The sequence below is a fragment of the Pristis pectinata genome, chromosome X (genome assembly GCF_009764475.1).
Source record: "Pristis pectinata isolate sPriPec2 chromosome X, sPriPec2.1.pri, whole genome shotgun sequence".
In the NCBI taxonomy this organism is placed as follows: Eukaryota; Metazoa; Chordata; class Chondrichthyes; order Rhinopristiformes; family Pristidae; genus Pristis; species Pristis pectinata.
Window position 1 is genome coordinate 14,256,333 of NC_067450.1, and position 27,253 is coordinate 14,283,585.

The following is a 27,253-nucleotide window of genomic DNA, read 5'->3' on the forward strand; positions in this document are numbered from 1 at the left end:
ATAACGGTGTGCAGTATTATTCGGCGCTTTTCACATCGCAGTGCGGGGTTTCTCTTGCTTTGATTCTTGTGTGTGACATAACGGAAGGACTGTGCACACAAATACTGTGTCAGTCCAGTACTCCATTGACATTAGTGGTGTCGGAGAAACATTTTTTTAACACCGGATGTTATTCTCTCAATAGTCGAACACAGTTATAATTTACAATTAAAAAAACAGAGAAGGATACGATATCTTCACAAGTAATGTGACCAATAGAAGCAGATTAGTTTCAAAGGAGTGAGGGAAACGGAATCAAGTGAGTGTGTGGAGCGCGGTGACCGTAGTCTGGGAGAGTGACAGGGAGCGTGGGGCTGTGAACGCGGCGTGCTAGATGCCGTGCCATCAGGTTTCAGGAATAGTCGGGCGGAGGTTTATGGGAAATTTACTGTGCGTCCAAACAGCAAATGTTCCTTCCGCTATCCACCATTCTCCGCCTCTCCATTCTCTACCTCCGCTACCGATTCCTTTACATGTGTTGGAGGTGAGTACATGAAACATATAACACTGCAGTACATGAGCAGGCCCTTCGGCCCACAAAGTCTATTCTGTCTATGATGCCGAATTAAAGTAATATTTTTTGCCAGCACATGGTGGATATCGCTGCATTCCCTGCTTGTTCACGTGTCTGTATAAATGCCTCTTAAATGTTGTTATCGAATCCGCTTCCCCATTCCCCCCAGTATCGCGTTCCAGTCATCTTCCATTTTCTGTTTAAAAAAAAACACTTGCCTCGTAAATTCCCTGTGCCCTCTCGTATTTAATGTCATTTTATTTTATGTTTTATCTTCCTAACTACATTATTTCTAACAAAAACAATCCGTTTGCCTGTTTAGTTCAACATACAAAATAGTTGAACTGTATCTTTACATATTTGCTTCCGACCTAGAAGAGAACATTCACTTCACCAAGCCCATGACATTTGTTAGAGCAATCCTATTCCACTTAATTTTCTTATTCACCCCACAATTGCTCTGTTTAAAGAGTTGCATAGGTACTCAAAATTTTAGTCAGAAGTGGAGAGACATCTTGCTGCTGATCTATTTTCTTCTTGATTTCATCCTCTACTTTCCACTGCCGCTATCCCTGCCCATCTTCGCGGGCCCATCCTGCTTCTTGCCAGGATGTGCCCATTAAGAATAGCGTTTGACACATTCTTAGTTTCTCAAAACAGAGATTCATATATTTATTAAGCACGTAAAAAGTCCCTTCGATCCAACTCCTCCATGCTAACCAAGGAGTCTACCTGAGTCTACCTAATGGCTTGACTTTGGCCCATATCCCTATCATCCTTTCTGATGTACTGCCTGTCCAACTGTCTTTTGAATGTTGTAATTGTACCCGCCTTTCCTATTTCCTCTGGAAGATCGTCTATATATCAACTGCACTCTGTTTGACAAACCTGTCCCCGGATCCCATTTAATCTTTCCACTCTGTCCGTGAGCACATGGGCTCTAGTTTGAGACTCCTCCACCCTGAGAAAAGCAGTGTGATTATGTACCCTATCTGAGACCCTCGTGATCCATAAGCCCATGACTTCAGTCTCCTTCTGATTGACATCAAAACAAAGTATCATTGTTGTTAAATTAATCCTCATCTGTCTGTTCTCAAAAGCCACGGAGACATTTGCCGGTAAATTCAGTCACTCTTAACATTGATTTTTCAGTGAATTTAGTGACGATTGTGATCCTGATCCAGAAAAAGTGCGACCTCTCCACTTGCACCACTCGCTACCTGGTGGCCATGGCAACGGCGGATCTATTAACCATCGTCACTGACGTCATATTGTGGCGGATCAGTTATTATTATTTTCCCGGGACATTCCTGGACATCACCCCTGTGTGTAGCGTTATCTCTGTCCTAGGATTTGCAGCCGTGAATTGTTCTGTTTGGTTCACGGTCTCCTTCACTTTTGATCGGTTTGTCGCCATCTGTTGCCAGAAGCTGAAAACAAAATATTGCACCGGGAAAACAGCGGCTGCGGTTCTCACAACAACGGGAGTTCTGCTCTGTTTTAAAAACGTCCCCTTCTACTGTGTATATGAGTCCGGGAATGTGATCGACAATGTACCCTGGGGCTGCTTTCGGATGCCGAGCTCCTTTACGCATCCAGCATGGGTTGCATTTGATTGGTTGAACACTGTTCTAACGCCTTTACTGCCGTTCGTGTTAATTCTGTTGCTCAACGCTCTGACAGTCAGACACATTTTAGTGGCCAGTCGCGTCCGTAAGGGGCTGAAGGGTCAGAGAAATGTGGAATACCGCAGTGACCCAGAAATGGGAAGCAGAAGGAGGTCTGTGATCTTACTCTTCACTATATCCGGCAGCTTTGTCCTCCTGTGGTTAGTGAATGTTGTCGATTTCCTATATTACAGCATTTCCCGAGAGAATCCCAATAATTACAACGATTATGAACGCATATTCTCACAGTCTGGAATAATTTTGCGGCTTTTAAGTACCTGTACAAATACGTTTATTTATGGGGTGACTCAGTCCAAGTTCAGAGAGGAGTTCGTTAACGTCGCGAAATATCCAGTGAATTTAATTATTCAATTAATTAATAAACGCAATAATTGAGCGGCGCCCAGGGGCGGCTCATGGTCTTTCCAAATCAAATACATCCAACACGGAAAAAGGCCTTTCGACCCACCAAGCCCGTCCGAACACGAACAACGCATTTTACACAAACCGTAACTCAGATCATTTAACTCTCCTTACCTTCCCATCAAGCGTTCATTCCTCAGCTCCCCTCGATAATATCTCAGCTGCACATTAGGCGCAATATGGAGTGGCTAATTAACCTACGAAACCGCACATGTCTTGGATGCGAAAGTAGAGTAGAATAACCGAAAGAAACCGATGCGGTCACCCCGAGAACATACAAACTGCACACAGGCGGCAGCACAGGTCAGGAAGGAACTAGTATCGCTGGTGCCATGAGGCAGAAGATCTCCAACTCTATCACTGAGATGGGGGTGCGTGTAGTTTAAAATGGTGTTTGCTCGGAACTCTGTAGGCCAAATTATCTGTTTCTTCACGACGAATCTAAAGTTTCGGTACACACTAGTTTACAAATCATCAGAATATTATTGAGAGAATATATTTTTCTGCTCCGATCAACACCATTATTTAATCCGCAGCAAACTGCAGTCAGTAATTAATTGCAGGATTTGAAGCTTGCAATGAAATAACAGCTAAAGAGAAATACTGTCGCTGTGAACAGGAGTATCGCATCCAGAGTGAAATCCTACTCTGCAACGTGCGCGACAGGCCATCTTGTTATGGATGTTGAATCTGCAGCCATCACCCAAGCGTGCAATGAGTCTTTCTCGGGTGTGGAGACACCATATGTGGAGCGATACTGTCGTCAAGTTGGAGTCAGCTTGGTAATTTTTGAAAATTCATCCAAGTCGCATTGATAATCTGCAGAAAGTCCGTCGTTGCATCGAACGTCTCTCCAATTGTAAAGTGGAACGTGTTCCGCAAGTTCTTGTGCCCCCGCGCGTTCTCAATTCCGTTGTGTCACAAATATGCAACAAGAAATGTTGCAATTTCTCAGCAGTCAGGAAGCATCTGTTGAGACCGAAACGCGGTGCAGAGTAAAAGAGTTATGCAGCACGGAAACAGGCCCTTCCGACCCAACGTCCATGCCGACCAAGTTCCCCATTTGAACCATTCACGTTTGCCCACATTGGCTCATATCCTTCCAAACCATTTGTCACGTACCAGCAGCAAAAGACACACACTGAGTCATGTATGAGTGTTAGAAACTATTTTATTAATAGCTACTTATGACAATAAGAAAAATAAAAGTAAAAATGTTCGAATGTCAGAAGTAAAAATGTTAGATCTTAAATATTGATCCGAAAACTAAATTCGAAGTGTGTGTGTGACAAATTTCCAAACTCCAAGTCCATGAATAGTTCTCAAAGTTCAGTTCAGCAAGCCGTAATTTGAAACATGAGCAAAGGCTTCTTCAAAACCACCGTTGACTGAAGAGGAAATGTAGAGAGAAAATAGAGAGTAATTACGAAATCCAAATATTCCACGATGGAACTCATACGACACCTTAATCACTGATGATCTCCATTCCTTTGTTCTGAAGTATCTGCCACCCCGAAAGGCATTCGAGACGTGGCCGTCCACACAAATACCTGTTTCCTTCTACAGGTTAACGACAAAGTGGACTCCACTGGATTATTCCACAAATCCATACTTGGTTTGTAGTGACAGACACAGTTATTGTTTTTCATCCATCGATCCAGAGACCAACAGGCAGGTGTCTCTCTCCCTCTCTCACTCTCTCTCATTTCCGACTGAATCCTCCGAAAAACGTCATCATGTCCTTACCTCATGTTGTTGTCGTAATCACGCCACACACACACACACACACACACACACACACACACACACACACACACACACACACACACACACACACACACACACACACAAACACCTGTGCTATGTCTTAAAGGGACATTCACCAAATAGAAACCTGATCCGTAACACCTCCTACTAAAAAATTCTTTGATCTACAAAAGCAAAAACAATTTTTAACCGCGCATACAGTTAGTAATGTCTTAATAATTATCATCATACACAATTACAGAAAATCAGAATAGTAAAGATACATTATTCCCATTTAACATCGGGAAAGTCATGGCTGATTGCCTCCATGTGACTTATCGCGTGTTCATGCTCTATTTCATCCATTTTCAAATAAAATTAATTCTCTCACGTGTTGACCTTGTTGCAGTTGGAACTGTTCCAATTTTGTTTCAATGTTTCTCAATTCAGTTCTGTTTTCCAGTTTCACTGATACAAACTGACCTTCGTCAGACACAACAATCGCTCTTACAGTGTCAACAGTATTGGCCACAGATGTAATCCTTGAGCGGACATGTTTTCCAAAAGAAGATGTTCCAACTTGGCAAATTTTCCCCTGTTGGTTTTTAAATTTTTGAACATAGTCCAACAACTTAACCCATTGTTCCCCTAGCAATTTTAAAGTTCCTCTTTCTCGATGTCCAGACACAAGTTCAAAACCTAAGGATTCCTGTATTAATTCTCTCACTGCAAACAAAAGGAAATGATCTCCTTCATCCTAGTCCTCTGTCAATGGGCTAACACAGTCCACAATAACCTTCTAAAAGGGTTCACCAAAAACAGGAATAGGTTGCAAAGGAACCACAAGGAACTTGAATTAGGTTCACCTACCATCTCTTCACTTGAGAGTGCTTCTTCTCTCAATTCAGTAAACTCAAGGTCTTTAGTCTTCTCCACTATTAATTCTTTTCTGGGCAGAGACATATCTTTATATTCAGGCCCAATACAAGGATTCTAATCCTCCAGTGAAGACATAAAAGTCTCAGCCAAGTTATCATAATTTGCCTCTTGTTTGAGGCTGTCACAGGGAACAACATCATGCTGCACAGGGATATCGGCCTTGACTATTTCTTTAGCTCTAGCTCTAACAAAACCACTTCGCTTCATGGCTAACTTATCCTCTATCTTCTTCATTTATAACTCCGTCCTCTTCAGTTCCATCTCCATCTTCTTCCTTGCCAGATCAGCCTCTATCTGCAACCTCTTCATTTCCATCTCGGCATTTATCTTCCTTTGCTCTATATCTAGTTTCCTTTGTCTGAACTCGAACTTCATTCGTCTTTGTTCTAAGTCTATCTTTGCCATCTGCACCTGGCCATCAGAAATCTTTGATTAACTCCCAGGAAAATGTTCTACCTCTTCCTCCTCCAACTCCTCTCGTTGAGAAGTCACATCATACATCACTGGTTTAATCTCAGGAAACTCGGCTAACTCACATTTTTTTGAAAAGGATTTGTCCAAACAAATTTTACTCCTTTCTTCAGAAGGAAGAGCAACATCAGCAAAATTTTGACAAAATTTTCAACAATATCCAACCATTCCGCAAAATCTTCTAACAGTCCCCTTACCCATTGGAACAGGGAATTCAGATATTGCTTGAACTTTTGCCTGAACAGGAGCTAACTTGCCTTGACCTACAACATAACCAAGATACGTCACAGTGGCATGGCCAAATTCACTTTTAGCCAAGTTAGCTGTAAGGTTAGCTTCGGAAAGTCTTTCAAACAACCTTTCTAACGCAGAGATGTGATCCTCCCATGTATCATTCCCTGTCACTAAGTCGTCAATGTAGGCATCTGTTGTTTTAACCCATGAATCACTGAATTAATCATTCTTTGGAATGTTGTCGGAGCATTTTTCATTCCAAATGGCAAAACATTATATTCTCACAATCCAGAAGGAGTTACAAAGGCAGAAATCTCCCTTCCTCTATCTGTTAATGGAACACACCAGTGCCCTTTTAATAGGTCAATCTTTGTAAGACATTTAGCCTTTCCCACTCTGTCTATGCAATAATCCACCCTAGGAACAGGGTAAGCATCTGACTTCGTTACAGCATTCACTTACCTGTAATCTGTGCAAAATCTAACAGTTCCATCAGGTTTAGGCACAATAACACAGGGCGAACTCCAGTTTGAAGCGGAACGTCCAATAATATCATTTTATTTTCCTACATTAATTCGATATGGGTGTTGTTTGATTAGTTTTCATCCCCAACATCAACACCATGAGTAATTATCGATGTTCTGTTTGGAACATCTGGGAACAGATTTTTAAATTTTAAAATTAATTCTCTCATATGTTGTTTTTGTGAAACTTGTAAATGGTTCAACTTCGTTTCAAGGTTCTCCAGGATATTTTGGTTTTTTAGTTTCGATGGAACAATATTTGGACTAAATTGGCCTTCCTCATTATAAAAATCAGGCTTTCTAGAAACAACCTTCATGGCCACAACAGAATCTCTCTCATAATAAGGCATCAGCATGTTTACATGACAGAGTTGTGTTTTCTTGCGTCTATCTGGTGTTTTGATTATATACGTCAAATCAGTTACTCGGGATTCAATAACATAGGGTCCAGAAAAACGAGATTGCAATGCATTGTTTTAGCTAGGGAAAATACTAACACCTTTTATCCCACTGCAAATGTGTTGGGCCGAGCACGTCTGTCAAAACATGTCTTCATTCTTATCTGACTGGTTTTCAAATTCTCTCTCGCCAGCTGGCAGACTCTCTCCAACCGAGTTTTAAATTTTTGGACATAGTCCAACAGACTCAAATGCACTTCCTAATTAACCCATTCTTCTCTTAACAATTCTAAAGGTCCTCTCACCCGATGTCTAAATACAAGCTCAAACGGACTAAATCCTAATGACTCCTGTATTGATTCTCTAACGGCAAACAAAAGTAAATGAACACCCTCGTCTAAATCCTTTGTGTTTTCAAAGCAATATATCTTCAGCATATTTTTGAGAGTAGAATGAAATCTCTCCAGACCTCCCTGAGATTCTGGGTGATATGCAGATGATACAATCTGCTTTGCTCCCAGCTCATAGACTAGTTGTTGGAATAAATTAGACATAAAATTACTGCCTTGATCAGATTGGATTTCTTTTCGCAAAACAACCAAAGTAAAAAAAATTAAAAGAACCTTTGACACAGTCTTGGCCTTAATATTTCTAAGGGGTATTGCCTCTGGAAATCTAGAAGTTGCACACATGATGGTTAACAAATACTGATTTCCAGTCTTAGACTTTTGTAATGGGCCAACACAGTCCACAATCACCTTCGAAAAGGGTTCACCAAAAGCAGGAATAGGTTTCAACGGAGCCACAGGGTTTTTTGAATTGGTTTACCTACCATCTGACATGTGTGACAGGTTCGACAAAACATCACCACATCTTTTCTCAAACCAGACCAATAGAATTGTTTCAAGATCTTCCCTACAGTTTTATTCACACCAAAATGACCACCCAAAGGCATACTATGGGCCAGATTTAAAATCTCATTCCTTTAAACTTTTGGAACCACAACCTGATGAATAACTTCCCATTCCTCATTAATAGGAACATGAGGAGTTCTTCATTTCCTCATTAACACTCCATTTTTGACATAATATCCAATTGGCACTTCTTCAATCTCCTCACATAAGAGTGCTTTTTCTTTCAATTCTGTAACCTCAGGGTCTTTCGTCTGTTCCACCATGAATTCTTTCCTCGACAAAGACAAACCTTTAAATTCAGGCTCACCAGAAGGATATTGATCCTCCAGTGAAGACAGAAAAGTCTCAGACAAGTCATCATAACTTTCTTCCTGTTTAGGACTGTCACAGGGAACCACATCAGGCTGTACAGGAATGTCGGCCTTGGCTAATTCTTTAGCCCTAGCTCGAGTCACTGCACAGGATGGGTAAACATTTGGATCATTCTCAGACTCATCAATCCTTGGTTTGGTTGTTAACCGTACCACAGGGACAAATTCTCGATCCGCAAGGTCATTCCCTAATAAGAAAGAAACTCCTTCCACTGGTAGACTAGGTAGTATCCCTATCTCGACAGGTCCTTCTACGAACTTTGACTTTTAAATCACCTTGTGCAAAGGGACAGACATGGTGTCACCTGTAACACCTCGCACTAGATTTACCTCACCAATGTCAGTTTCTTCACCAAAATTTAAAACACTGTCCAGCAAGAGAGATTGGCAAGCCCCAGTATCTATCAGGATTTTCACTGGCACCTGGGGTGACCCATCATTCGGTGAAACAAAACCCTCTGATACATAAGAACGGAATTCCTTTCTCACCTCCTCCAACTTTTCAGCTTTCACCTTTGGCAAGGATTGATCTTTAACAACATCTCCTAAATCTTTTTGATTTTTAATTACCTGAAAGCAAGCATTGGGCACGGCTTCCTTGCTTTTCTCTAAAAGGGCACAATTAGCTATGACATGGCCAGGTTTCTTACAGTAATAAGAAGTACGCTCAACAGGTTTCTCCAGCACTGGCTTCTTTTCATCCTTACCTTTTTGATTACCACCCAATTTAATCTCCGGTTTACCTGGGTTGTCCTTATCACCCTTTCGAAAGGTTTTAGGTTGTCCCCATTTGGATTTATGGGTTAAAACATTATCATCTGCCTACCTAGCAGTTTCTTTTAATGTTTCCACCTCGTTTTCATTTAAATATGTTGTTATTTCAGCTGGAACGCATCTTTTAAAGCCTTCCACTAACATCAATTCTGCCAATTTATCATAATCCCCAAATACACTTTTAGCCATATACCATCGTTCAAAACATACCCTCTTTCCATTGGAAATTGCATGTACGTCTGATCTGCAGATTTCTTCAAGTTTCTAAATTTTTGTCTATAAGCTTCAGGTACCAATTCATAGGCCTTTAACACAACTTGTTTTACGTTTGTATAATCAGCTGCATCCTCAACAGACAAAGCAGAATAAGCTTTTTGAGCTTTACCTTTAATTACTCTCTGTAACATAAGACCCCATCCTTCCTTTGGCCAGTTTGAACTCACAGAAACCTTTTCAAAATGTTGGAAATACTGCTCAACCTGATCTTCCTCAAAAAGAGGGACTATTCGAACCTCCTTGCTGGCTAAAAAATCATCATCAGAATCAGATTCCAAACTCTTCAGCTTCATTTTTAACTCTTGCTGCCGCTGTTTTTCCTTCTCCTCCCTATCCAGCTCCATCCTCCTCACTTCCATCTGGGCCTTCGTTTCCTCTGCCTCCGCCTCAAACTTCAACCAAGTTAGTTCCCGTTCAGCCTCTATCTTTGCCAGCTGCACCTGTGCCTCAGAAATCGCCGTTTCACTGCCAGGAAACTGTTTTAACATCTCCTCCTCAAACACCTTCTTTTCCACTTAATGGCCAGCTATCAGTCTCTGAATATCTGCCTTTCTCATAAATCGCGTTACTGCCTTAAGATGTAGCTCTGCAGCAATTTTCACCAAATCAGGCTTCCTCATCCCCTGCAATCCTCCAGGGGTGGGATTTTCAAAAATGTATCCATTGTTTCTGGTTTCCACACACACAAGCCAATTAAAAAGAAATTATCAGACCGACCACAATCAGTCGTCCACTAAAACCCCAATTTGTTCAAACTCTGACCTCCCTCGTCAATCTTTGGATTGGATGCCGGACGAGCCCACAATTTTGTTCCGAACCAGCAACAAAAGAAACACACTGAATCATGATTCAGTGTTAAAAACTATTTTATTAATCACTACTTATAATAATAAGAAAAATAAAAGTAACAATGTTAGTACGTTAGAAGTAAAAATGTTAAACCTTGAACATTAACCCCAAAAACTAAACTCTTCGTGTGTGTGTGGCAAAGTCCCAAACTACAAGTCCAGGAATGGTTCTTCAAGTTCAGCTCAGCAAGCCATAAGGTGAGACATGAGCAAAGGCTTCTTCAACAACCACCGTTGTCTGAAGATAAGACGCAGATGTAGAGAACATAGGGAGAGTAAATACGAAATCCAAATGTTCCACGATGGAACCCAAACGACACGTCAGTGTTTACTCAGTAGTAACTTCCTCACCCCGAATAGCATCAGACTCGTGGTCGTCCACACAAATACCTGTTTCCTTCTACAGGTCTGCAACAAAGTAAACTCCACCAGATTACTTCCAGTTTCCGTACGTGGATTGCGGTGACAGACACAGTCATTTTTCTCATCCATCGATAGAGAAACTAGCAGGCTGGTGTCTCTCTCCCTTCTCTCTCTCTCTCTCTCTGACTTAGACTGATCTCTTCAACAACGTCATTACGTTGTTGAAGAGATCACACACACACACACACACACACACACACACACACACACACACACACACACACACACACACACACACACACACACACACACACACAACTTTATCTTAAAGGGACATTCACCAAGTCCGTAACAATACCAACGATATGAGACATTTCTTTGCCACTCAGTTCCGCGGCAAAAATATTCTATGTTTCTCTGCAGAGATTGAAGTCTCAATCCAATAGCCATTCGCTGTGTGCTAGCATGTTAAATAGCCTGAGAGGCAGCGAGAGAGAAAAAGCGGACAGAGGCTGAGAGATAAAAGGAATAAGTAAGACAGAGAAAAGATGGCGTGAACAAGAGAGAGAACGATACATAGTGAGCTGAAGAGAGAAAACTGGAGAGAAGGAGGACGTGATTTCGCAGACGATAGGTCAGTCTAGGAAATTCAGGCCTTTATAGTGGCTAATAGTCAAGATCGCGAAGCAAATGGGTTTAGGTTCCTGGAGTTCCTGGCGATGTGCTTTAAAATGTTTGTTTTGGAATAATTATGCTATGTACATCTGTATGATTGCCAAAAGAGAGGCGTGGTTGCGCAGAACACGAGAAAGAATCGACAAAAGAGAGAAAAAACGTCAACGTCTTTTTCTCCTGGAAGAACATCGTTCTTCTGATTATTTGATGATGTTTACAATTAAGATAATAGGATATTTCACCATGTTCTTCAATTGCTCCCGGAACTTAGTCTTGTTCACGGCACAGATTCACGTGTTTGTGCAGCAGCTGAGAAGCTGGAACATGAATCCCAGTTGCTGTCCAAAATCAGGTAAATACACAGACAAGAACTCCCCCCCATAAAAAGCGTTCGTGTGGTAATAGAGTACAGCACAAACAGTGCCCACAACAAGATAAAGTTACCAGAAATGGATAAGAGTAAAATGATCGATTTTCCTCGGCTCGCCATCTCGGAGTCATTTGGAGTATCTGCTGTGCTCTGACTACGGAGCCTCCTACGGGCTCTGCTGGCCACTAAAATGTGCCTCAAGGTTAAAGAATTGAACATCAGAATCAGAATAAATGAGATCTCGGGTGTTAGGATGTAAAGAAGAAAATCAACCGATACCCAGGCAGATCAATTCGCAATACCGTACCTTGTGTTACAAAAGCATGTGAAGTTCCAGAGGATAGCTGTGAACCTGTGAACAGACAGTGCCAGACAATGTTCTTCAGACAGCTCAGGAAAGTCACGTTCCCCAAGACCACAGCCGCCCTTTTCACGGTGCCGTACGTTGCTTTCAGCTTCTGGCAGCAAATAGCGATAAACCGATCGAAGGTGAAAACAATGGTGAACCAGAGGGAGAAATCTGTGGCTGCGAATAACAGGACATTGTGAATGTTACACATCCGGATTATCGCCAGGAACTGAAATTCTCTACAATAAGCAACTGGAATCTGACTCAATATCAGGTTGATAATAATGACCAGTAGATCTCCGCTGCCAAGGCCATCATGTCGCGAGTGACAGATTTGGTAAGACCACAGTTTCCACGAGACAGCACTACGATAGCCAGTATGTTAACTGGGAGCAAATAAGCAGAATAAGAAAATATGGGCTGACGGAAAAGATACTTATATATTTGAGTGCTAAATTGAATTCATAATTATGTTTTGAACCAGGTAATCCTGGGAACATTTTGCAGGTAAGATAACAACAAAAGAAAAAGGAAAACAGCAAACTTTTCTGGAAATGTGCTACTGCATCCAATAATATAAGAACATCGTTGCCCAAATGAAGTATTGTTTGCTGAAAATAGAGATTAACATTGAATGGACTCATAGAACACAGAACAGGACAGTACAGGAACACTTCTGCGACGACAATACAGCTAATCTCACTAATGGCAACTGCCTGCTCTAGTCACGGCCTGTTCATGTGCCTTTACAACTGCCTCTTAAACATTTCTATCGTATATGCATACCACTCGCTGTGTAAAGAATGTGCCGCATAAATCTTACTTTAACGTTTCTACTTTCGCTTTAAACCTTTGCTCTGCCGTACGTATTTGACATTCACAAAGTGGGAAAATAAGTTGACTATATATCTCATCTATTCCTCTCATAATTTCATATGCACTATCAGATCGCCGTTTATCCTCCAACGCTCCAGAAAAAAAACAACTTTGTCCAACACCTCTTTCTAGTACATACTCTCTGATCCAGTGACCATCCTGGTGAACCTCTTCTCCACCCGCTCCAAAGCCTCCACATCCTTCCTGTAATGTGCCAGCCAGAACTGCACACAACACTCCAAATTTGACCCCAGAAAAATTTTAAACAGATGCAGCATGACTTTCCAACTTTTCTACTCAGCGCCCTGATCGATGATGGCAAGCATGCTGTATACCTTCGTTACCACCCTATCCAATATGCTTCAGGGAGTAATGGACTTGAACCCCAAGATCAATGCTCCTGATGGTCTTATGTTGTTGTATGTAATAACACAGGGTGAAATACAGCTGCGTGCCGAGGGTCCTGGTATGCATCAACAACTTTACCAGCCTATGAATAGAGAAGGGGAACGAGTCAAGCATACATCAAGATGAGAATCCCTCTAATCACTAGGTGCTTTCTGTTACCATGGTAAAATCAATTCTTCATGAGATCTAAACTCAGCTATTACAGAATCATTTATTATTTGTTGCAACAGGAACTGTCAGCCTGACGCTGGGGAAATACAGTATCCTTCTAAAATAAGAACGCCGTGTTCGTTCTTGGTCATGACCTTATGCACCACAGAAAAGAAAACTAGATCCGCTCCATAATGATAGCTGCAGAGTCATCGCTGGGTGATTTCTGGCAACTGACGGTTTCGGTTTGCACGTTCTTACTGAAATAGTCTTGATTAAAATAACAAAACGCAGCCAGAGACAAAATCCACAACAGGGTCACACAATTGTGAGCAAACGCTCAAAGTTACACACAATCTTTCCTGTTATATTGTTCGTCAGCAGTAAAAGCGAATAGATGTACGAGAAACGATCTGAGGAGCCTAATAATGGCGTCACTCGGGATATTAAAAGAAATGTTCAGTTTCCTCAGTCTGTAGCCAGTCCGCACAGTAGCCGACATTAGTGGGATGCGCCACATTAGCTGAGACCCATGATCGCGGCGAAGCAACAGATTTGGATACTGGTTCGGGGCGGGCCATGCACAGTTCATAATCTTGCGGAGGACAGCTCTCGAGTTTTGATTTGCGCCTTTCTACATTGGTATTATGGACTTGACGACAAAACATGGCTCATGTTGCGGTTTTCCACTCAAAAACCGATGTTTGCAAAGAAATTACATTCAATTTCTCTGAAGTTGCATTAAATTCTGCCATTTATCAATGACGGATACATTGCGCCGAATCATCAAAAAATACATTAATGTACCAGTAGATTACGGGCTACATTATTGCACTAATTCCATTGCGAGCGATTGTTCACAATGACACAGTTTTAGTCAGATGCAAATGTTTAACACTGCGAGACACAGACGATGGAAATCGAAATAGTGGACTGACTGATCAAATTGCTAACAGAACACAGACAGTTACACGTTGAACTATTCCATCAGGAATTATTTTAAGTTATGAAAGATTGTTAATCATCACGTTGAAAAGATAAATAAGAATAATCACAAATATCTTTTTTTATCTCTCATAATATTTTAATACTAAGAAAAATCCGACAGGTATGAGATATGGTGAAAGTGATATTGTTTCGTCCACTAAAATCAGAACACTAAGTGATACGTTGTCTTTCTCAGATCAATTCATCTTAAAACAATATCACACTCGAGGCAAAACTGCATTGAATAAAAAATTATAACAATATGTTACTTAGAGTATTGTAATAACTTTAACACAGTTTATCTAAAGTAATATCTGAATGCAACAACCCATCAGGTACAGCAGAAGCAGCGATCAACGGATAATAAATCTGTTGAGCTGTCAAGATAGAACTGTAAATCTTCATGTGTAATGTCATACTCTTCCTCGTGGTGGAGCCGTAATCCCTGTAGTTGCTGGTGGAAACGCTCTCACTGGAATCTTGAAAGCCAAATGATATATTCCTTATTAACAGAAGAGGGAAAAATCTCAGGTTACGTAAGTGGGTTCCAAGGAGACTGCCATCAATACAGTCACTGAACAAACAAATTTATTTAACAGTTTACAGCCCAACACATCCACCGCATCATCTGTTAAATCAAATGTACAAATCTGATATGATCTTCTCAAGGGTCTGGAACACTAATAATTATCACTGTGCTTGTAAGTACTCTCCGAAGTGAAACATAATGTGCATATGTCCTCCAGGTAATTTTACGTGAACGACGGAAGGAACGACTAAAAGTAGAATGGATAAACTTCAAAAATGGAACTTCGGAAAATAACTATCTGAACAGACAAAAAAGCTGACATCAGTAAACGGTGCGAAGCACCATCGACTAGTAGCACGATTAAAGTGACCGAATAACTGAAAAAAAACCTAAACCAGCGATAAATTGACCCCGCACCCAGAGATCGAATCAGAACAGAAAACAAACTGATACACAGCCAGAAACTGAATCAGTGCCGATAAACAGACCCACAGATATAAATAAACCAGTTTAGATACTTACCCGTATCCAGAACCTAAACAAGTACCACCATGTGAAACCTTTCATCCAGACACTAAACCAATGGCGTTAAACTGACCCCTCCCCCACTCAGAACCTGACCAAAGACCAATAAAGTGGAACCACACCCAGAAACTAAACCGGAACCCATAAACTGACCACACACCTAAAAATTAAACCAATATCAAAAAGTGAATCTCTCCCACAGACACCAAATCAGCAAAATTAATGCACATGTATCCTGTGAATGTACGTGTGTGCCCGTGTATGTGGGGAAATCTGCGCGGGAGCATTCGAGCACCTATTTGCGTTCTTCTGTGACTTGGTTAGTGCGATTGAGACCAACCTTTCAGGAGATCATCAATGATGTTTTCAGCCTTACTTCTCTTTGACCTGAATTCGATGTTGACCTTACGTGCTGTCTGTCTGGAGTATGCAGGTTGTTGCACACACCGCGTGGATGCGTGGATTCCGCATGATCCCCCGGCCCTCCAGTTTCCATTCATGTCGAGACACATACTGGTGTGGGAATTGCGATTGTAAAGTACCTCTGGTGCAGTGTGGGTTCGGAGAATCAGAGAAGGAAATAGTTACAAGTAAATGAGGTAGGAATTGAGAGTCATTTGATTGTTCTGAGACCTAACGTAACCTTGATGGGTGGAGAGGGTCATTGCATGTCGTAAAAAACTCATGGTGTCATAGAGCTCGACATCACAGAGACAGGGCCTTCGGCCAAATATATGCATTCTAACCATTGTACCTACGTATACGCGCCCCATTTAGCCGCATATGATCCTTCTATGCCTTGGTGATTCGACTGTTTTTCGAGACGCTTCTTAAATGTCGTACCTTCCTCCGCTGCTGCTCAAATTGCGGGCTCCAGATTATAACCACATCTAATCTAAGCAGCACGTCAGTATTGGCATCATTATTCCAGCGACGGGGATGATATTTCAAACACTATGATGTACATCATTCCATCTCATATTGCATCACTGATGTCCTTCAGTTGGCATCATTTAGCGAAGCAATTCCAAACACCAGAGGTCCTTTGAGGACGTGATGCTGCCATGTTTGATGATCATTTTGAGAATTGTGTCAAGGGATTGACGAATTATTTTAATGGATCACTTTATATCGATAGACGGCATGGAAATGATAAAATAATCAAATGAATTTAACACCGTATAAGAACATAGAACCGTACAACACAGTACGGGCTCTTCAGCCCATGATTTTTCACCGACCTTGATAAACGTACCCACGATAAATCTAACCCTTCTCCCCGACATAACCTATGTGGCCTCTTGTGGCCTCATATTGAGTGTTCTAAGTTTAATTTGCAGAAGCCAGTTGAACGACTAGTATTGTTACGGACTCAGTGAAAGTCCCTTTAAGATAGAGAGTGTGTGTGTATGTCTGTGTGGGGCGTGCTTACGTCAATAGAAGATAAAGGACGTAATGACGTTGTTGAAGAAGTCAAAAGAAGAAGAAGGAGAGAGAGAGAGAGAAGGGAGAGAGACACCAGCCTGCTTGTTTTCTCTATCGATGGATGAGAAATAATAACTGTGTTTGCCACTGAAATCCATGTATGGAAGTTGGAAGTAATCCGGTGGAGTTCACTTTGTTGCTGACCTGTAGAAGGAAACAGGTATTTGTGTGTGGACGACCACGGTTCGGGTGATTTCGGGGTGAGGAAGTCACTACCGAGTAAACACTGAAGTGTCGTTTGGGTTCCATCGTGGAACATTTGGATTTCGTATGTACTCTCTCTATGTTTTTCTACATCTACATCTTATCTTCAGACAACGGTGGTTGTTGAAGAAGCCCTTGCTCATGTTTCACCTTATGGCTTGCGGAACTCCTTTCTGTGTCAGTCATATATTTGACCCGTTGATCCGTAAGTTGATGCGGAAATCCTTTAGGTATTGAGATTGGACCTTTACAATAGTTCAGTGATCCTTCTTTCCGGTGTTCATAATAGCTGTTTGAACGGATATGGAGGTGAACAACGGCATAGTCCAGGGAAAATATTCACTCTCTGGTTAATAAAAGCTGGACCAGGTCTTTAAGTGTTTGATGTTCTGTGAAGAGGCTGCATCAATACGTGATAACATATGTTGTTGGGCCATATCTGGACGTGCTCACCAGAACGAACAATGCAGCTTCACTTTGTGGATAACATCTGCTGGGCCTTCTATTAAGGAATGCTTTGGCACTGGTTCAGCTGTTCCGGTCTGTTGCACATGGGTTTGAAAGTAATGCCCAGAGGATCTTCGTATTGTGGATAACCAGTGGGCTTCCCCCACCCCACCCCCTCCCCCACCCGCTATGGAGGTGTCTGATATTACTGTGTTGGAGATTTTCGCTTTGAGAGCGATTAGTGTGTCAATTCAGGTAATTGGAGAGAGGATAACACCATGACGGAGGGAGGAATCACTCATACAGGAGAGTGGAATCTTAATACACGTGTGAATCCTTTCAGCCAAGGAAGTGAAAGCAGACCATAGCGGGAGCAGATAAAATGATCCACAAGAATGGTTTCAACCCATGTGGAGAAGTGTGACCTGACGATGCAAGAGATGGGAGTTACAGCAGATAGTAGAGTGTGATCACCCAGTCGAGGAAGGTCGATTAGGCCCTATAGGTGATACAGGAGAGTGTGTTCAGACCCTGCAAGGCAGTGGGATCAGAGCACACAGGGTGTAGGATCAAGGGACATTAAACCAATCTGTAAGACAGAGTTAGACAACACTGGAGAATGGAATCAGACCGCGGAGCAGACAGGTGATCAGATCTTCCGGATGTGGGGCGGTCCCTGCCGGACGGAAGGGTCAGGTCAGACAGAAGCACAAGAGATTCTGCAGATGCTGGAATCTGGACCAACACGCACAAAGTGCTGGAGCAACTCAACAAGCCATACACAATAGTGTTTTCAGACCGAAAAAGAAAATCTGATCAATGCATACAGAATAGTGTGGGCAGACGATATGGGGTAGTGGGGTTAGGCACTAAAGTGGAGTAGGATCTGATTATCTGTGACAACAGGTACGTACTATGGAAGAGGATGTGACGAACCTGCAGACGAACTTGGGACGAGACCATACAGTGGAGAGATATCAGACCATACAGATAGTAGGATCGGATGGTACAGGAATTTTTATTTAAATTTTATTTTAAGGATCTGCCCAGTGACGGAATTGCAGATAGAGTGTCGCAACAGCCGAAACTGTGGAAGATTTATTTTATTCTCACTGAAGGAGGAAATTTCTGATTGGATATTCCACAACAAGGGCTGGAGGCCGCAGCTCAGGGGACAACTTTATTAATGAACTGAATAAACGAGTTGGCTGGATATTTTCTGACACGCTTCGCCTGCTCCCTGAACTTCGACTGAGTTGCCACCAAGATAAATGTATTCGTGCAGCAGCTGAGACTCTTCGGCAAATATCCAATATAATGAAATATAATTTCAGAATCATCCCACACTCCTCCTTTACCTGTGCTCTAATAACAGATGAAATCTACAATGTGTGTCAGCCACAGGAGGATGAAGCTTCCTGAGAGGGTGAAAAGCAAATCCGCAGACCTCCTTCTGCTCTCTATCTCCTGGTCGCTGTGGTTCTCCCCCTTCATCTGACCCCTCAGCCTCTTACGGACCCAACAGGCTACTAAAGTGTGCCTCACCGTCTTTGCGTTGAAGAGCAAAGTCAAAGTAAACAGAAGGAAAGGAGTTAACGTTGTATCAAATCAGTCAAATCCTACCCATCAGGGGTCAGTAAAGTAACTTTTCTTCCGGAAACAGAACCACGCTACATTGTCAACGAACATTCTTGGCTTCTGGGTGAAATAAATGGGAACGTATTTCAGACAGAACATAATTCTGGTTGCTGCTAGAACCACAGTCTCAGTTTTCTCGGTGCAATATTTTGTTTACAGCTTGTGGCTACCAATGACAACAAAATGATCAAAGTTGAAAGTGATAGTGAACCAGACTGAGCATTATGTAGCTGTACGGGTCAGGACAAGATAACACTGCACACAGGGGTGATGGACAGGAAACACACGGGGAAATAATAAGACTTCATCAGAAGCAAAATGAATCCATTCTTAATTACCAGTAGATCCGCCGCTGCCATGGCCATGACGATCCAGCTTTCTGGAAACATATTCTTTGACTTCAGCTCTACAATCTAAGTTATAATTTCGTACGTTTCAATTGCATCCCGTCTTTGTTCGAAACTCCAGGAGATTCATGTCCAATCTACCCAATATATCCTCATACAACAGTGTGATGCCACCTCAGGTAAGAGCCTTGTGAATCTTCGCTGCGCGGTATTTTCAGAAAATATGCTATTTCCAGAGGTAAGAAGATACAATTTGCAGATTGCTTGCGTGTTCTCCTGGAGGTCCAGGTTGACATCTGTGCTCTTCTCCGCTTGCAAAGAAGGACAGCATATCCTTTAGTTCTGACCAGCTTGTTTTTCGTTTATGTTTGCTTTTCGTGGCTGGCATATCAGGGCACTGAGATCCCTTTGCATATCATTATTTTCCAATTTGTCACCATTTAATTTATACTGTGCGTCTCGTTTCTTCTTATCAAAGTGAATAACATCGCATTGATCCACCATGCACCGCTTCAGCCATTTATTTTCCCTACCAACTCGGCACCTCTAAATCGAACGAAGCCTTCTTTTATCCCCACACAATCGAATGCAATATTTTCAACTTTACATGGCAGTCGGTCTCCTTATTCAATAAATGTTATATATGATGAATAGTTGTGGCCCAATCCACTGATCCCTATTGTACTCGACCAATTACATTCTTAATGCATGAGCACGTCCTATTTATTCTTTCACTCATCCTATCTGTTAACAAGATTTTTTTTTCCATAAAAGGCGCATGTTTGCATGATATCCCGATCCCATGTGCGTAACGTTTATAGGCTAATCTTTTACACTGGGCATCATCAAAGAACTGCTGAAATCACCAGTGCGCCACATCCCTTTTCTATTCTATCAGGTATATCTCCAAAAATAAAATCAGCAAGCTGATCACACACAATTTATCTTTCATAAAGCCATGTTTGACTTTGCCAAAACCGCTGAAATTTTCCAAATGCCCTGGCATCAAATTCTTTATCTTAGATTCCAGAATTTTCCCAACCAGATGTTCAGCTCACATTTGCCTTCTCTCTGCATCCTTTTGTAAATAGAAGGATTGTATTTACCACCCACCAGTCTGATGTCAGGTGGTCAACAGATCCTTCGAAGACGATAACTAATTCATCTGCTATTGCTATGACTACCTATTTATAGTAGTATTCAGGTTAACTGATCGACGTGATTTATTCACTTTCAGATCCATCAAGTCTCTAGCCCTTTTCCTACTGATGAAAATTTCGTTTACTTCCTTTTGTTCATCAGAATTTTTGTTCCATGGCATTGTGATTTTTTGTTCCTTATCCCGGAAGACATAACCAAGACCTTTGTTCGACTGGTCTACCAGGTCTTTACTATCCATTATATATTCACAGGAGCAGATACTTAATTCGAATTGTGCACTCACTTAGCAGGAATTCCAACAACGAACATGATTACGTATGCTATTTTCTCGACAATAAGATAGCTTTCCCACATTTCCAATATGAACCATAGAACCATACAGCACAAACCAGGCCCTTCGGCCCACCATGTTGTGCCGTCCATCAAACCACCTTCACACTATCTAACCCTTTCCTCCCGCATATCACTCTATCTCACATTCGTCCATATGCCTATCCAACAAACTCTTGAACCTGTCCAATGTATCTGCCTCCACCACCACCCCAGGCAGTGCATTCCATGCACCAACCACTCTCTGGGTGAAAAACCTCCCCCGACATCTCCCCTGAAACTCCCACCCATAACCTTAAAGCCATGACCTCTTGTCTTGAGCATTGGTGCCCTGGACAGGAGGCGCTGCCTGTCTACTCTATCTATTCCTCTCAATATTTTATATACCTCTATCATGTCTCCTCTCAGCCTCCTCCTTTCCAGTGAATAAAGCCCTAGCACCTTAAGCCTCTACTCATATTCCATACGCTCTAATCCAGGAAGCATCCTGGTAAATCTCCTCTGTACCCTCTCCAACACCTCCACATCCTTCCTATAATGCGGCGACCAGAACTGAACACAGTACTCTAAGTGTGGTCTAACTAGAGTTTTGTAAAGCTGCATCATCACTTCGCGGCTCTTAAACTCAATCCCACGATTTATGAAAGCTAACATCCCCTAGGCCTTTTTTAACTGCTCTATCCACCTGTGAGGCAACTTTCAACGAACTGTGAATGTGAACCCCCAGATCCCTCTGCTCCTCTACACTGCCAAGAACCTTGCCATTTACCTTGTACTCTGCCCTGGAGTTTGTCCTTCCAAAGTGTACCACCTCACACTTCTCCGGATTGAACTCCATCTTCCACTTGTCAGCCCAGCTCTGCATCCTATCAATATTCCTCTGTAAGCTCCGACAGACCTCCACACTATCCACAACACCGCCGATCTTAGTGTCGTCCGCAAACTTACTAACCCAGACTTCCACCCCCTCATCTAAGTCATCTATAAATATCACAAAAAGTAGAGGTCCCAGAACCGATCCCTGCGGGACACCACTAGTCACTGCCCTCCAATCCGAGGGTACTCCCTCCACCACAACCCTCTGCTTTCTACAGACAAGCCAATTCTTAATCCACACAGCCAAGCATCCCTGGATCCCTTGGCCTCTGATCTTCTGAAGAAGCCTACCATGCGGAACCTTATCAAACGCCTTACGGAAATCCATATAGACCACATCCACCGCACTATCCTCATCAATCTTCCTCGTCACCTCCTCAAAGAACTCTATCAGGCTTGTGAGGCAAGATCTTCCATTCACAAAGCCATGCTGGCTGTACCTAATCAGTCCTTGATTCTCTAGGTGTTCATAGAGCCTATCCCTTAGAATCCTTTCTAACAGCTTAACCACCACAGACGTGAGAATCACCGGTCTGTAATTCCATGGACTATCCCTACTACATTTTTTGAACAAGGGGACAACATTCGCCACCCTCCAATCCTCTGGCACCATCACCGTGGACAAGGAGGACTAAACGATCCTTACCAGCGGTTCAACAATCTTCTCCCTCGCCTCTCGAAGCAGCCTGGGGAATATTCCGTCAGGCCCCGGAGATTTATCTGTCTTAATATTATTTAACAACTTCAACACATCCTCTCTCTTGATATCTACAACCTCGAGTACATTACCCTTACCACCACTCCCTTCCGCGTCACCAAGACCCCTCTCCTTGGTGAATACAGAAGAGATGTACTCATTCAGAACTTCCCCCACTTCCGCCGCCTCCAGGCAAATTCTCCCACCTTTGTCTTTAATCGGACCTACCTTTACCCTAGCCATCCTCCTACTCTTCACGTACGTGAAAAAGGCCTTGGGATTTTCCTTAACTTTACTAGCCTTTTCATGTCCCCTTCTAGCTCTCCTCAGCCCTTTCTTAAGTTCCTTCCTCGCTACTCTATATTACTCACGCGCCCTATCTGAACCTTGCTGCTTATACCTTATGTATGCTACCTTCTTCTCCCTAACTGGTCTTTCCACCTCTCTCGTCACCAACGGTTCCTTCACCCTGCCATTCCTTCTCTGCCTCACCGGGACATATTTATCCCTAACATCCTGCATAAGATCCCTGAACATCGACCACATCTCCATAGTACATTTCCCTTCCAAAATGTCATCCCAATTTACACTCCCAAGTTCTCTCCTTATAGCCTCATAGTTCACCCTTTCCCAATAAAATATCTTCTTGTCCTCTCTGCACCTGTCCCTGTCCATGTCAATTTTAAAGGTTATGGATCAATGGTCACTGTCCCCCAAATGCTCACCCACCAATAGATCCTTCACCTGTCCCGATTCATTTCCTAAAACTAGATCTAGCTTGGCATTCCCTCTAGTCGGCCTGTCGACATACTGCGTCAGAAATCCCTCCTGGAAACATTTAACAAATTACGTCCCATCTAAACCTTTGGCACTAAGCAAGTTCCAGTCTATATTTGGGAAGTTGAAGTCTCCCATTACAACAACGCTGTTATTTTTGCTTCTTTCCAAACACTGCCTGCCAATCTGCTCCTCTATATCTTTACTGCTACCGGGGGTCCTATGGAATACTCCTAGTAGAGTAACTGCTCCTTTCTTGTTCCTTACTTCCACCCATACGGACTCTAGGGATGATCCTTCTCCAACATCCATCCTTTCCGCAGCCGTAACAGTGTCCCTGACCAGTATCGCCACACCTCCTCCTCTTCTCCCCCTTCCCTATCCCTCTTAAAACACCGAAAACCAGGAACATTCAATATCCACTCCTGCCTTGACGTCAGCCAAATCTCAGTAATAGCCACGATATCAAGTCCCCCATACTTATCCAAGCCCTCAGTTCATCTCCCTTATTCCTGACGCTTCTTGAATTTAAGTAAACACACTTCAGTCCATCTGCCTTACTACTTTTATAGCCTGTATTCTACTTCTCCTTCCCCAAAGCCTCTCTACCTGTTTGATCTAACTTTTACCCATCCCCTTTTTCCTCTGACCTGCTGCTCCGGTTCCCTTACCCCTCACAAACTATTTTAAACCCTCCCGAACCACCTTAGCAAACCTAGCCGCAAGGATATTGGCCCCCTTCTGGTTCGGGTGTAACCCGTCCTCTCTGTACAGGTCCCACCTTCCCGAGAAGAGATCCCAACTATCCATAAATCGAAAACCCTCACTCCTGCACCAATTTCTCAGCCACGCATTTATCTGCCACCTCCTCCTGATCCTGCCTTCACTATCGCGCGGCACCGGCAGCAATCCAGAGATTGCTACCCTGGAGGTCCTGTTCCTCAGTCTTCTGCCTAGCTCCCTGAACTCGCCCTGCAGGACGTCATCCCCCTTCCTACCTATGTCGTTGGTGCCAACATGGACCACAACGTCTGGCTGCTCTCCCTCCCGTTCAAGAATACTGTCAACCCTATCAGATACATCCCGGACCCTGGCACCTGGGAGGCAACATACCATCCGGGATTCATGCTCACTGCCCAGAACCTCCTACCTGTTTCGATGACTATCGAGGCCCCTATCACTACTGCCTTCCTCTTCTCCTGCCTTTCCTTCTGAGCAGCAGGACCGGTCTCAGTACCGGAGACCTGGTAACTGCAGCTAGGCCCCTGCAGGTCATCCCCCTCAACAACCTCCAAGGCGGAAAACCTGTTACTGAAGGGAACAGCCTCCAGGGTTCCCTGCTTTGTCTGCCTGCCTGACTTATTCTTCCTCTTCCCTCCCCTGACAGTCACCAATCTATCTGCATCCTGAACCTCAGATGTACCTGCTCTAAGGGGGGGGGGGGTGGTGACTGTCTCCTGAGGGGCCGTCTCTACATAACTCTCTCCCTCCCTTATGCTGCTCAGTGTTTGTAGCTGCGACTCCAGCTCATCAACTCTGAGCCGAAGTTCCTCCAGCCTCAAGCACTTACTGCAGATGTTGCCATCTTGGACCGCAGCAAGGTCCACGACTTCCCACATCAAAAAGCTGCAGCACATGACCATGTCCTCCATCTGACTACCTTTTTTTCCCTTAGTTAATCCCACCTACAATTCTATAATAGACAACAGGTAAACCTTACCTTTACCTACTTACCAGCTACTTACCCTCCTTGCCCCTTCACGCCGAAGCCCCTTGAGCCAAAGCCCGACCACTCTGCTGCCTCTCACTCCACTGCCCGCTCCGCCGCTGCCCGCTCTTTTGGCTGTTTGCTTTTTTATGCTGCCCGCGCCGCGCCTGCGCAGTCCAGCCCCCACTCGACCAGTTAGAAAAAACTTCTAAAACACTTACAAAAGCGAGTTATGAAAATCTAACCCTTACACTTAAAACCCTAACAAAAACTAAGCCTTACACTTTAAACCCGAATAAAAGTGATAAAAAGAAAAACACCTAGCTGCTCCGAAGTCCTCCGAACCGAAGACCTCGAGTCCTTCCTTTATGATGCACTAGGCTCTCCCAGTGATGTTTGGAGTTGATACATTCTCAGATGCGGTATATACCTTTGGGATCTCTATGTTGATACACAGGTTTCCGCTATTAAAAATAAGTCATAGAAATTAGAACAAACAAATGGTGACAACCAACTTAATCCCCTGTGTGAGAAATTAAATTTGGATCAAACATTTAATTGAGAAACTCCAAAGAATGGTCAACCTGAGCACAATACTGGAAGCAAAATAGGAGTGGAATTCTTCGATTTGTTCCATCTCTCCATCACATGTCCTTGGCTGATATCCATCTTACTATTTCGTTCAGCAATGCAAATCAATTTCCAGGGGCGCTCTGAAGATCTGAAACAGTCATGTCTGAAGCAGACCATGGATTGAAGAACTTGCATAAGAACCTTGTCAAAAGAAGAACATTATTAAAGAAAATATAACACCAACATAGCGCATCTCCTAACACATCTACAACGATAAAATATGACAGTATATTAACGTGACAACGCGTAAAATCGATATACTGGTCCAGGTCCTGAACTACACACTCCAGTAAGTATTCCCCTACCGTTTTGTCTGACCTAACCCGAAATGGCGTACATGGTCTCATCGTCCATCGTCCAAACCGAACATAACGACAAGTCAGATGATTCGTTACCGTGGAGCCTGCCCGATCACTTGTCTTTGCAATGATTATTTTATTTTCCTAATAAGCTTAATCAAACTGTGTTTCATTGCATTATCTGGATATCATCTCTGGAATGCCAAGATCTGACCAGGCAGGCAGGGAGGAGGGAGAAAATGCGTTGGACGTAGATTCTGTCACCACCACAAATGAATATCTAGATGAGCATTTGAGGAGTCGGAGGAGGATAGCGATTGGCAAATTTGTGGCCTATTTGTGTATCTTCCCTGACGTTGTTCAATTCCAATTGGTACCACTAGATCATCGAACCAAATAGATGGAAGTTAATTACCTGTCTGTTTTGATCCACATCCATGCTTGTGCCGGTTTAGTCTGCAGGCTGCTTCTCCTCAGGAGGTGCTAACCACTTTTTCAGTTCGGAAAAGCTGGGAATTTTCAGTTTATCGCTCAGTCATATTGAGGGAAACGCCATTTCCCGTTGTCACAAACCAGCAACAAAAGAAACACACTGTGCATGATTCAGTGTTAAAAACTATTTTATTAATCACTACTTATGATAATACGTAAAATAAAAGTAAAAATGTTAGTATGTTAGAATTCAAAAATGTTAAACCTTGAACGTTAACCCCAAAACTAAACTCGTCGTGTGTGTGTGCGACAAAGTCCAAAACTCCCAGTTCCGGAATGGTTCTTAAAGTTCAGTTCCGCAAGCCATAAGGTGAAACATGAGCAAGGGCTTCTTCAACAACCACCGTTGTCTGAAGATAAGATGTAGATGTAGAAAAACATAGAGAGAGTACATACGAAATCCAAATGTTCCATGATGGAACCCAAACGACACTTTAGTGTTTACTCGGTAGTGACTTCCTCACCCCGAAAAGCATCCGAACCGTGGTCGTCCACACACAAATACCTGTTTCCTTCTACAGGTCAGCAACAAAGTGAACTCCACCGGATTACTTCCAACTTTTCCATACATGGATTTCAGTGGCAAACACAGTTATTGTTTCTCATCCATCGATAGAGAAAACAAGCAGGCTGGTGTCTCTCTCCCTTCTCTCTCTCTCCTTCTTCTGACTTCTTCAACAACGTCATTACGTCCTTTATCTTCTATTGACGTAAGCACGCCCCACACACACATACACACACACTCTCTATCTGAAAGGGACTTTCACTGAGTCCGTAACACCTCCCACC